Source organism: Pseudophryne corroboree, chromosome 4, assembly GCF_028390025.1.
Source record: "Pseudophryne corroboree isolate aPseCor3 chromosome 4, aPseCor3.hap2, whole genome shotgun sequence".
NCBI lineage: Eukaryota > Metazoa > Chordata > Amphibia > Anura > Myobatrachidae > Pseudophryne > Pseudophryne corroboree.
Window position 1 is genome coordinate 822,918,670 of NC_086447.1, and position 9,316 is coordinate 822,927,985.

Sequence of the window (9,316 nt, forward strand, 5' to 3'; positions counted from 1 at the left end):
ACCGGCCAAGTGCGGATGGTGAGTTTATTTTATATTTATAATTTTTCACATCTGTGCTTTGTACTTTTGTTGTAAAATGTTTCCTGTGTGTTGGTCCACAAATGGGTTGGTGATGTAGTGCAGGCCAATCCACCCTGTGTTTTTCCATCTGTTGTCCAACTACAAGTCCCATCATGCCTGTTATAATGTTTAAACTTAGGGAATGTCAAATGTGTTGGTGGACATGCTGGGAAGTGTAGTTGCACTACATATTGTCAGACACAGGTTGTGGTTGCTTGGTGTATTGTGTGTGTTAGTTATGTTTTTGTACTAATTAGACTCAAATATTTGTTGTGTTTTTTTTGGAAACACAAACAATTTGCCTTGTTTTGTGCGGTTTTTGTAGGTTGTAAAATTTAAGATTATAGATGTAACAAAACCAACTATTTGTGTTTGTAATTTTATAACAAAATTTAAAAACAGTTTTTAAAATCCTGCAATATTGTGTCTTGGTAAAGCTACGACATATGTGTTTTAAGTAGTATAATTATGTTCATATCGCAATTCTTCTTTTTTTGTACAGTACGCCAGAGAAGCAGCACATCCAGGCCACAACCAACCCTGCCTAGAGCTGATGATGGTGGTAATGCAGGTAAGTTATTTCTGTACCCACATCTTAGCCATTAACATAAAACACATGAAATGTAATGACAATACTATCACACAGGTTCTTCGTCTGCTCCGCGCACACAAAGGCCACAATCACAGGCCAGCGTTACTGTGGCTACAAGGCCACCCAAGAGGCCCCGTGTCCACGCTCCTACTGCTGCTGCTGCTCCTGCTCCTGCATCTGCCTCACCCCCCCAAAGGCGCATCTCTGCAGTGGCTGCGGTGCCACCACTGGCACTTTTGGCAAGCCCCCTGAGTGTAGATCCACATTCCCCACAGTTGTCTGGTGAGTAATGTTTGTAATGTTTTTATTTTGTTTGAGTAAAAACAAGGTGAAGGCATAAGGAACTGACAAAACACTGTTAGGTCGAAGATGATAAAGGCAGCAGTACAAAAATTTTAAGTAATTTTAGACTCCACATTTTGGACATGCTTGCCTTGTGTCATTATCACCTTGAACCTATCACTGCTTTAGAAATGACTTATACCTTCTCCAGGTATTGACATCTGCCCCAGTGTTAGTTTTGTTAAAAAATGATTAAAAATTGTAAGCAACTTTGCTTTAATAATCGACTGCAAGCAGATGCTGTTAGCGTATTGTTATGATGATATGTGTGAAATTACAGTGTCCTGAAACTCAAATGTTTTTTAAAAAATATGCTCAACAACACTCAAAACTACAAAAAAAATGTGAAACTAAATTTGAAACAAAAAATTCAAAACAAACCAAATCAATACATACGGCAAAATCCAACATTAAATAACCTGTTTAAGTTGTCATTTTTTGACCACAATCTTAGTGTACTTCTTTACTAAATCCACTGACTGACATGCCCAATGTCTGATTCTAATGTGGCAAACATGGTTATATTTTTTTGTGTTGTGCCAAAGGAACCTTCAGAATGTTGTTTAAACTAACTTTGAGACATAAAAAAAGAGTACATGGAGTGTATACAATAATTTAGAATGTGAAACATACAATTGTCTCCATAAATTCACAAATTAGTAGTATCTGTTTCTAGCCACATCAATTCATTAAGAGGTAACCAACATAGTAACGTTTAAGAAGTTAACCATTTAGCTTTTAAATGTATATTATGAAGTAATGCATGTTGCTTGACAAATATTGTAAGACCAATGCTACATATGTCTAAAATATTTCCTGTGTCCCACCCCATACAGATCCGGCCATCATGAGTGACGAGGGCCAGCAGTCCCATGGCCAGGAGACGTATACTCTACACCTGCAGCCCATCGACCAAACACAGGCAAACATGACTGAGGACAATCCAGTCCAACCGCAAGCTTCTCAGACTCAACAAATGACCTCAACACCAGGGACAAGCCAAATTCCGCATGAGTTTTGGTCAAGTTGGGCAGAACAACAGGCACACCACTCTGCGTGTCTCAACACCCAAACACAACACCTGTCTAGTTTGCCCCATCATTTGCCTAAAGTTAGCCGCAACTCTGCCAGACTCATCGTGCAAGTAGGGCGGATAGCAAACACAATGGAGCAGATGAGGGCAGACAATTCTCAAATGCAGGCAACCCATCAGCGCATCATGGATGAGCAACTGCGCCAACACCAAACCCTCATACAGATTATCCAGCATAATCAAGTCATAAATGACAATTTGTCGCGAACCATTGCCAACAATACAGCTGCTTATACCCAGCTAACGGCCAGTTTAAATATTTTGAGCCAAAATTTTAGTGCAATGGCACAACAACATGTGGCCACAAGCTCAAGCACAACAACCCCGACCCAAACACCAGTACAATCACCAGTTCGACGATCAAGTCGAAGCCGCACCCACGAACAACCACAAGCCTCTGCACCCAGCACCCAAAAAAAGAAAAGATAATCTGTACTGCACATCATATGCTGGCCAGTTGCAAGTAAAATATATGTGTTCAGAATATATTGTTCAGTATTTTTCAATAAATTATCTAATCAAAATATGTGTATTGGTTAATTTGCAACACACAAACACAAAAATCAGTAATGTATAGTCCAAGATGAATATTGTGACAGGGCGAGAGTGTGCTGTGTCAGGGTGTAGGGTCCGTTTGCCAAAATCATACCGTGGAAAAACACTTCGAACATTTAGTGTGACCATCTGTATAACATGGTCAACATCAAGTTTTTTGCAGTTACATTGGACAATATAAACTAAAAAGCATGGCCAGCCTACTCGGAACATATACAACCTGCAGACCCAGTTGTTTTTCCTTCCTTGGTTTTATTGTAGCATCAGGAAGCAGTGACAAGTATCCTACAGCAAACAATACCGCAGACCCACACACAGTAGCAGCCATTTCAGATTTAGAGTGTGTAGAAATGTGTTGGCTCCCCTTTTAAAAGTACCAAACGTCAGGTGTGAGTAATGAACAATTGCCAACACATGTTAAGGGATCATGGAGTGCCACGTTGTAGCACTCTCCTGATCAGCTGTGTGCTCCTGTCCTCACTGACAGGCAGCACACGGCACTGTTACAATGTAGCGCATATGCGCTACATTTTAACCAATGCGGTGAACTTTCTGCTCTGCGGTGACGTCACTTTAGGTCCACCGCAGGGAAGAAAGTTACCATCATTGGTTACAAGGTAGCGCATAGGCGCAACATTGTAACAGTGCCGTGTGCTGCCTGTCAGTGAGGACAGGAGCACACAGCTGATCAGGAGAGTGCTACAACGTGGCACTACCTGATTGGCTGAAGAAACCCACTTAGGCATAACTCAAAGTGGGTTTCTGGCATTCGGGTAAAGGTGACCCATGGGCAAACATGGTTCCCCTTTCAGTTCGTGGTCGGGACACTTTTTTTGGTTTGATTTTTCTCCTTGCAGTATTTGTTTGAAATAAACATGTGCAGTGTTTTTTTTCTTCATAAAAAATTAACAATAAAAAATAATATTGCCGTTAATGCTGGAACATGTGTGTTTGTTTGTAAAAAACAAACAGCTTTTTTTAAATTTTAAACAAAAAAAGCTTCCCAAAATTTAAAACGTTACACTATTTTTAAACTGGAAAGGACTGAATCTCTGCAATATGTGAGTCACAAATTGTTCAGCTTATAAATTTATTGTGTGCCACATGAAGTACATTTTGATATTCAACTCTAAATCACAAATCTAGAAGCTCTTAAGCTTAATTTTGTTGTGGCAACCAAACAAAATATATGCTTACAGTACATTAATGGTTTTCACTGTGTACTTTTAAAAAAAACAGGGTAATAATGTTGGTGTGACTTTTTACACAGTCACACAGACCAGCCGGCCAGACAGGCCTCACACCAGTCATGATGATGCCGGTATTGCAGGTAAGTCTTCACTGTAGTCACATATTCTGTAAACACATAGAAGTACAAAATATTATTTACAAATTTGGCACCTAGGATCTGCTTCTGGAAGCCGACCTCGTGTAAGGCGGCCATCACAGGTCTCGGCCCACTTACCCAGGAGGCCAACTAAGAGCCGGCGTCTTGCCTCTGATTCAGCACCTCCATCATCCCCACCCAGGCGAAGGCTATCGGCAGTGTCACCCAAGCCACCACTGGCACTACTGGCGAGTTCGCTGAGTGATGAGCCCAGATCACCTCAGTTATCTGGTGATTAAATTGTGAAACAAAACACATAAGCAAGAATATACACAGTCGACTTTGGATGATGTTAGTTTGTTTGGAGTTTACATGTTTTACCCAACAATCAATGTAATGTTACGTCTTCAATTGCTCAAGGTGCTTTACTTAAATAAAATAAGGTCTTAGTGGATGGTCTAGACAACCTAGTTGTCTGAAAATATATGAATTGAGGATACATTAAGCACACACACGAGAAAAAAATAAATGTAAACTTTTTGAAACCAAAAAAAAATTAATTAGAATACAAAACACATTCCTGTCTCCGTCTCCAAAATGTATGAAGCTGGTGTGTATGTATGGAGCTATGTTTTTCAAGGGTAATGACTGTAAATGTTTTTTGAGCATCAACTAAGCACAATGGACACACCACTATAAACAACAAACAGTAAGTAACAAAACACACACTAGAAAGTAGAGCAAAGTGTTTAGTGAAGGATAATTACAGCCTAATAAAACTTACCTGAAAAATAACGCAGGATCACTTGTTGCCGTACCTGCCTCCCTACATTTGTACTCACACTGTCACCAGATGGTTCTAACTCCTCTGCTTGCTGACTGATTTCTCCCTCACCATGTGCAAGATCTTGACTTAAACACAGATTATGGAGAAAACAGCAGCAGAACACAATCCTAGTCACCTTTGAGGGACTATACAACAAAAGGCCAGCAGATTTATCAAGACACCGAAAACGTGACTTCAGCAACCCAAAACATCTTTCTATCACATTCCGCGTAGCCTTATGTGCATGATTATAACTGTGTTCAGCAGGAGAATCAGGTTGGGACAATGGAGTAAGGAGCCAAGAGTAGCAGCCGTAACCCCCATCACCTGAAAAACAGATATAGTCAACATTAGGACATATGTTAGATTATTCAAACACCTCCTCCAAAATCTAGCCTGTGGTTAAAAGACATACACACATAACATTTTCAACATACCCAACAGCCAGCCATCAGGCATTTGTCCCTCCTCAAATTTTTCGAAGAGCGATGACTGACTGAGGATGAAGGAGTCATGGCAGGCACCAGGGTAACCTGCAACAACACTCATTATTTTTAATTTTGCATCACAGACCACCTGGACATTAGTTGATTGATCAAGATGCCTATTAGTATAGATATACTGGCGGCCCTTAGGTGATCTCAGCTGAACGTGTGTGCAATCTATGGCCCCAAGCACATTGGGCATGCCTGCAAGCTCATAGAAAGCTACCCTGACAGCACTCCACTCCGACTCCTCAGTAGGGAAGCAGATTGAGGCTTTAATGTGTGGCTCCAACACATCCAAAACCTGAGTGGACATTAAAGAAGCTAAGGTGAGTGTCATGTTAGGTATTCTCTACAATACTGTGGTGTTTCAACTTACACAAGCAACACTTAGCCAGAACCGCATAGGTATTTTTAGACTCACCTGCATCAAATATCTTGAAAAGGTGGGCTGTGAGATCCCAATGACGTCGCCTGCCACAGCCTGGAAGCTCCCAGTAGCCATAAAGTGTAACACAGCCAGGAGTTTGTGTAGGCCTGAGACAGAGCGAGAGCGTGCTGTCTCAGGGTCTATGCCCAGTTTGACAAGGTCATACAGGTGGAAAATGTTGTTTCTATTTAGGCGGAACATCTGTATGACCCTATCATCGGACAATGCATTTAAGTTTAAACGCCCTCTAAATAAACGAGGCTGGCGCAGCCTCCGCGGTACCTGGACAACCTGTTGGCCATGTTCACTTACCTGGTCCTGATTCCTGGAAGCCTCATGGAGCAGTCTAACGTATCCCACAGCCAACAAAAAAACATTGCCACACACCACAGCAGCCATTTCAGAGTGAGAGTAGTTCAGAATGTGCCTGAAACACTTTTATAGGCCCAAAAAATCAGATGGGAGTAATGGATAATTAAGTTCACATGTAAACGCGATTTTCAAAGGCTGGCGCGTTTTTTTTTAGCCAAAAAATGCGACTCGTAATTTTATGCGGCCGCAATAGCATTTTCACGGCAGCAAATACAATTACGAATGGTTAGTAAATGACCGAGATTCGTCTCTAAACAGGCGTAATTTGACCGATGGTGTATTCATTCGTAATTTTTTACATGAACTTCACAAAAAATACGAATGACCTCATCACTGCCGTGATTAGTGTTTAGTAAATGACCGAGATTAACCGAGATGACACTTTGAAGAAAAAACGGCATCTCGGTCAAAATCGGGAGCTTAGTAAATATACCCCTGTGATGGCATTTATAGTATAATAAGCTTACGGTCACAGTCCAGATTACTATTTATTTAGATGGTCTTCAGAACGTTAGTTACATGTAAGCAATGACAGCACTTAATAATCAACATTTGGATGTATTAATAAAAACTAAAACTTACTGGCGTATCTATAGTGGGTGCAGGATGGGGCAATTATTCTTTGGGCCACAGTCAGTGACACCTATTGGGGTGTGTATAACGGACATGTTCCCACTAATGGAAGCGTCTTCCCTAAATTGGGGCGTCTCACCTCCTTGTATGGAACTGCATCAGACCAGGGATATTCCTCATGTGTGATCTGTGTTCTCTCACCAGGATGGCCGGAGTCTGCAGGAAGCAGAAGCAGTTCGGGGGCCCGTGCCGCATCAGGTTGAGCAGACCCATCCTGGAGCAGATGCCCAGGAGGACAACAGTAGAGGTACTATAGGCTGTGTCTGTGCGCCAACCTGTTGCTAGAAGAACGTGTGATGAGGTGATAGCGTGTGCGCCTGAGTGCAGTTATTGCAGCAATATATGTAGTAGTGGGAAACAGGGTTATTCCTGCACCCTGCGTGCACCGAGGGACGTGAGGAGATGTCTCCAGGGGGGATAATATCTAGGGGTCCCAACATTGGGAATCAGTGTGATTAATAACACTGAGACTGAGGAAGTACCGGAATGATATAATGGGAGCAGAAGGTACATTTCCACAATATTATAAAATTAAGTTAACAACAAAACTTTTCCAGCAATTATGTAGCAGTACATGGTGCAGGGTTTGTCTCTGTTGATCTGGTGCAGCTCACACCTGGAGACATAAACCTCAGTCAGTGTAACACAGTAACTGTGTGTGATGTGTGTGTCAGTGTTACTATAACCGGCTCATTGCTGTGTGTCTTCCAGTGTCTGCTGCATGAGATGATCCATGCGTACCTGTATGTGTCAGAGATACAGGACACCTCTGCGCACGGCGAGGAATTTGTGAAGGAGATGGAGCGGATCAACTACCTGACCGGCGCTAATGTTACTGTAAGTATATAATCAGCCATTAAGGGGCCATTTATGTGGGAGGAGAGGGGAGGCCGACACACCGGCCAGCAATGTGTGGGAGGAGAGGGGAGGACGACACACCAGCTAGCAATGTGTGGGAGGAGAGGGGAGACCGACACACCGGCCAGCAATACCTGGGAGAGGGGAGGCTGACACACCGGCCAGCAATGTGTGGGAGGAGAGGGGAGGCCGACACACCGGCCAGCAATGTGTGGGAGGAGAGGGGAGGACGACACACCGGCTAGCAATGTGCGGGAAGAGAGGGGAGACCGAAACACCGGCCAGCAATACCTGGGAGAGGGGAGGCTAACACAGCGGCCAGCAATGTGTGGGAGGAGAGGGGAGGCCGACACACCGGCCAGCAATGTGTGGGAGGAGAGGGGAGGCTGACACACCGGCCAGCAATGTGAGGGAGGAGAGGGGAGGCTGACACACCGGCCAGCAATGTGTGGGAGGAGAGGGGAGGCCGACACACCGGCCAGCAATGTGTGGGAGGAGAGGGGAAGCCGACACACCGGCCAGCAATGTGTGGGAGGAGAGGGAGGCTGACACACCGGCCAGCAATGCGTGGGAGGAGAGGGGAGGCCGACACACCGGCCAGCAATGTGTGGGAGGAGATGGGAGGACGACACACCGGCTAGCAATGTGTGGGAGGAGAGAGGAGACCGAAACACCGGCCAGCAATACCTGGGAGAGGGGAGGCTGACACACCGGCCAGCAATGTGTGGGAGGAGAGGGGAGGCCGACACACCGGCCAGCAATGTGTGGGAGGAGAGGGGAGGCTGACACACCGGCCAGCAATGTGTGGGAGGAGAGGGGACGCCGACACACCGGCCAGCAATGTGTGGGAGGAGAGGGGAGGCCGACACACCGGCCAGCAATGTGTGGGAGGAGAGGGGAGGCTGACACACCGGCCAGCAATGTGTGGGAGGAGAGGGGAGACCGACACGCCGGCCAGCAATACCTGGGAGAGGGGAGGCTGACACACCGGCCAGCAATGTGTGGGAGGAGAGGGGAGGCTGACACACCGGCCAGCAATGTGTGGGAGGACAGGGGAGGCTGACACACTGTTCAGCAATGTGTGGGAGGAGAGGGGAGGCTGACACACCGGCCAGCAATGTGTGGGAGGAGAGGGGAGGCCGACACACCGGCCAGCAATGCGTGGGAGGAGAGGGGAGGCTGACACACTGGCCAGCAATGTGCGGGAGGAGACGGGAGGCCGACACACCGGCCAGCAATGTGTGGGAGGAGTGTGGAGGCCGACACACCAGCCAGCAATACCTGGGTGGAGAGGAGGGAACGCTAGCTTCTGGGATTATGCTTTATTATATTTCTACTATCTGATTAGATCTACCTCGACTTCTATGAGGAAGAGGATGCGCTGAAAACCCACTGGTGGCAGTGTGACCGCTGTCTTCTATACCGCAAGAAGATGGTGAACCGCGCCCCATCTATGATTTCTAAATGGTGGGCGCTACATGAACAGGTGTGCGGTGGAGAAATCCACAAAGTGAGGGAGCCGCCCCGCCAAGGTAAGGAAAATAGCGCTTCTTCATATGCTCCGCCCACTACGCACTCTGCACTCACCTAAGTGTGACTACATGCCGCAATATCCTGATACACTGCCGGGGGGAGGGAATCCAAATAATGCACATAGGCCCCAATCAGCACAGGAAGCGCCCTGTACACATCACACCACTGACGTTGGGTGAGGGAGTGGGGACAGGCGGCATACACCCATTT

The 9,316-nt window shown here is 45.4% G+C and overlaps 1 long non-coding RNA gene across 1 annotated transcript; it reads right to left on the bottom strand.

The window, feature by feature from the left end:
• Window positions 1–3,713: 3,713 nt before the first annotated feature.
• Window positions 3,714–4,253, bottom strand: LOC134911807 (uncharacterized). The gene is made up of 2 exons (XR_010176856.1): window positions 4,108–4,253; window positions 3,714–3,998 (listed from the first exon to the last, which is right to left on the bottom strand). It is a non-coding gene; the product is annotated as an uncharacterized LOC134911807 (long non-coding RNA).
• Between the last annotated feature and the right edge of the window lie 5,063 nt (window positions 4,254–9,316).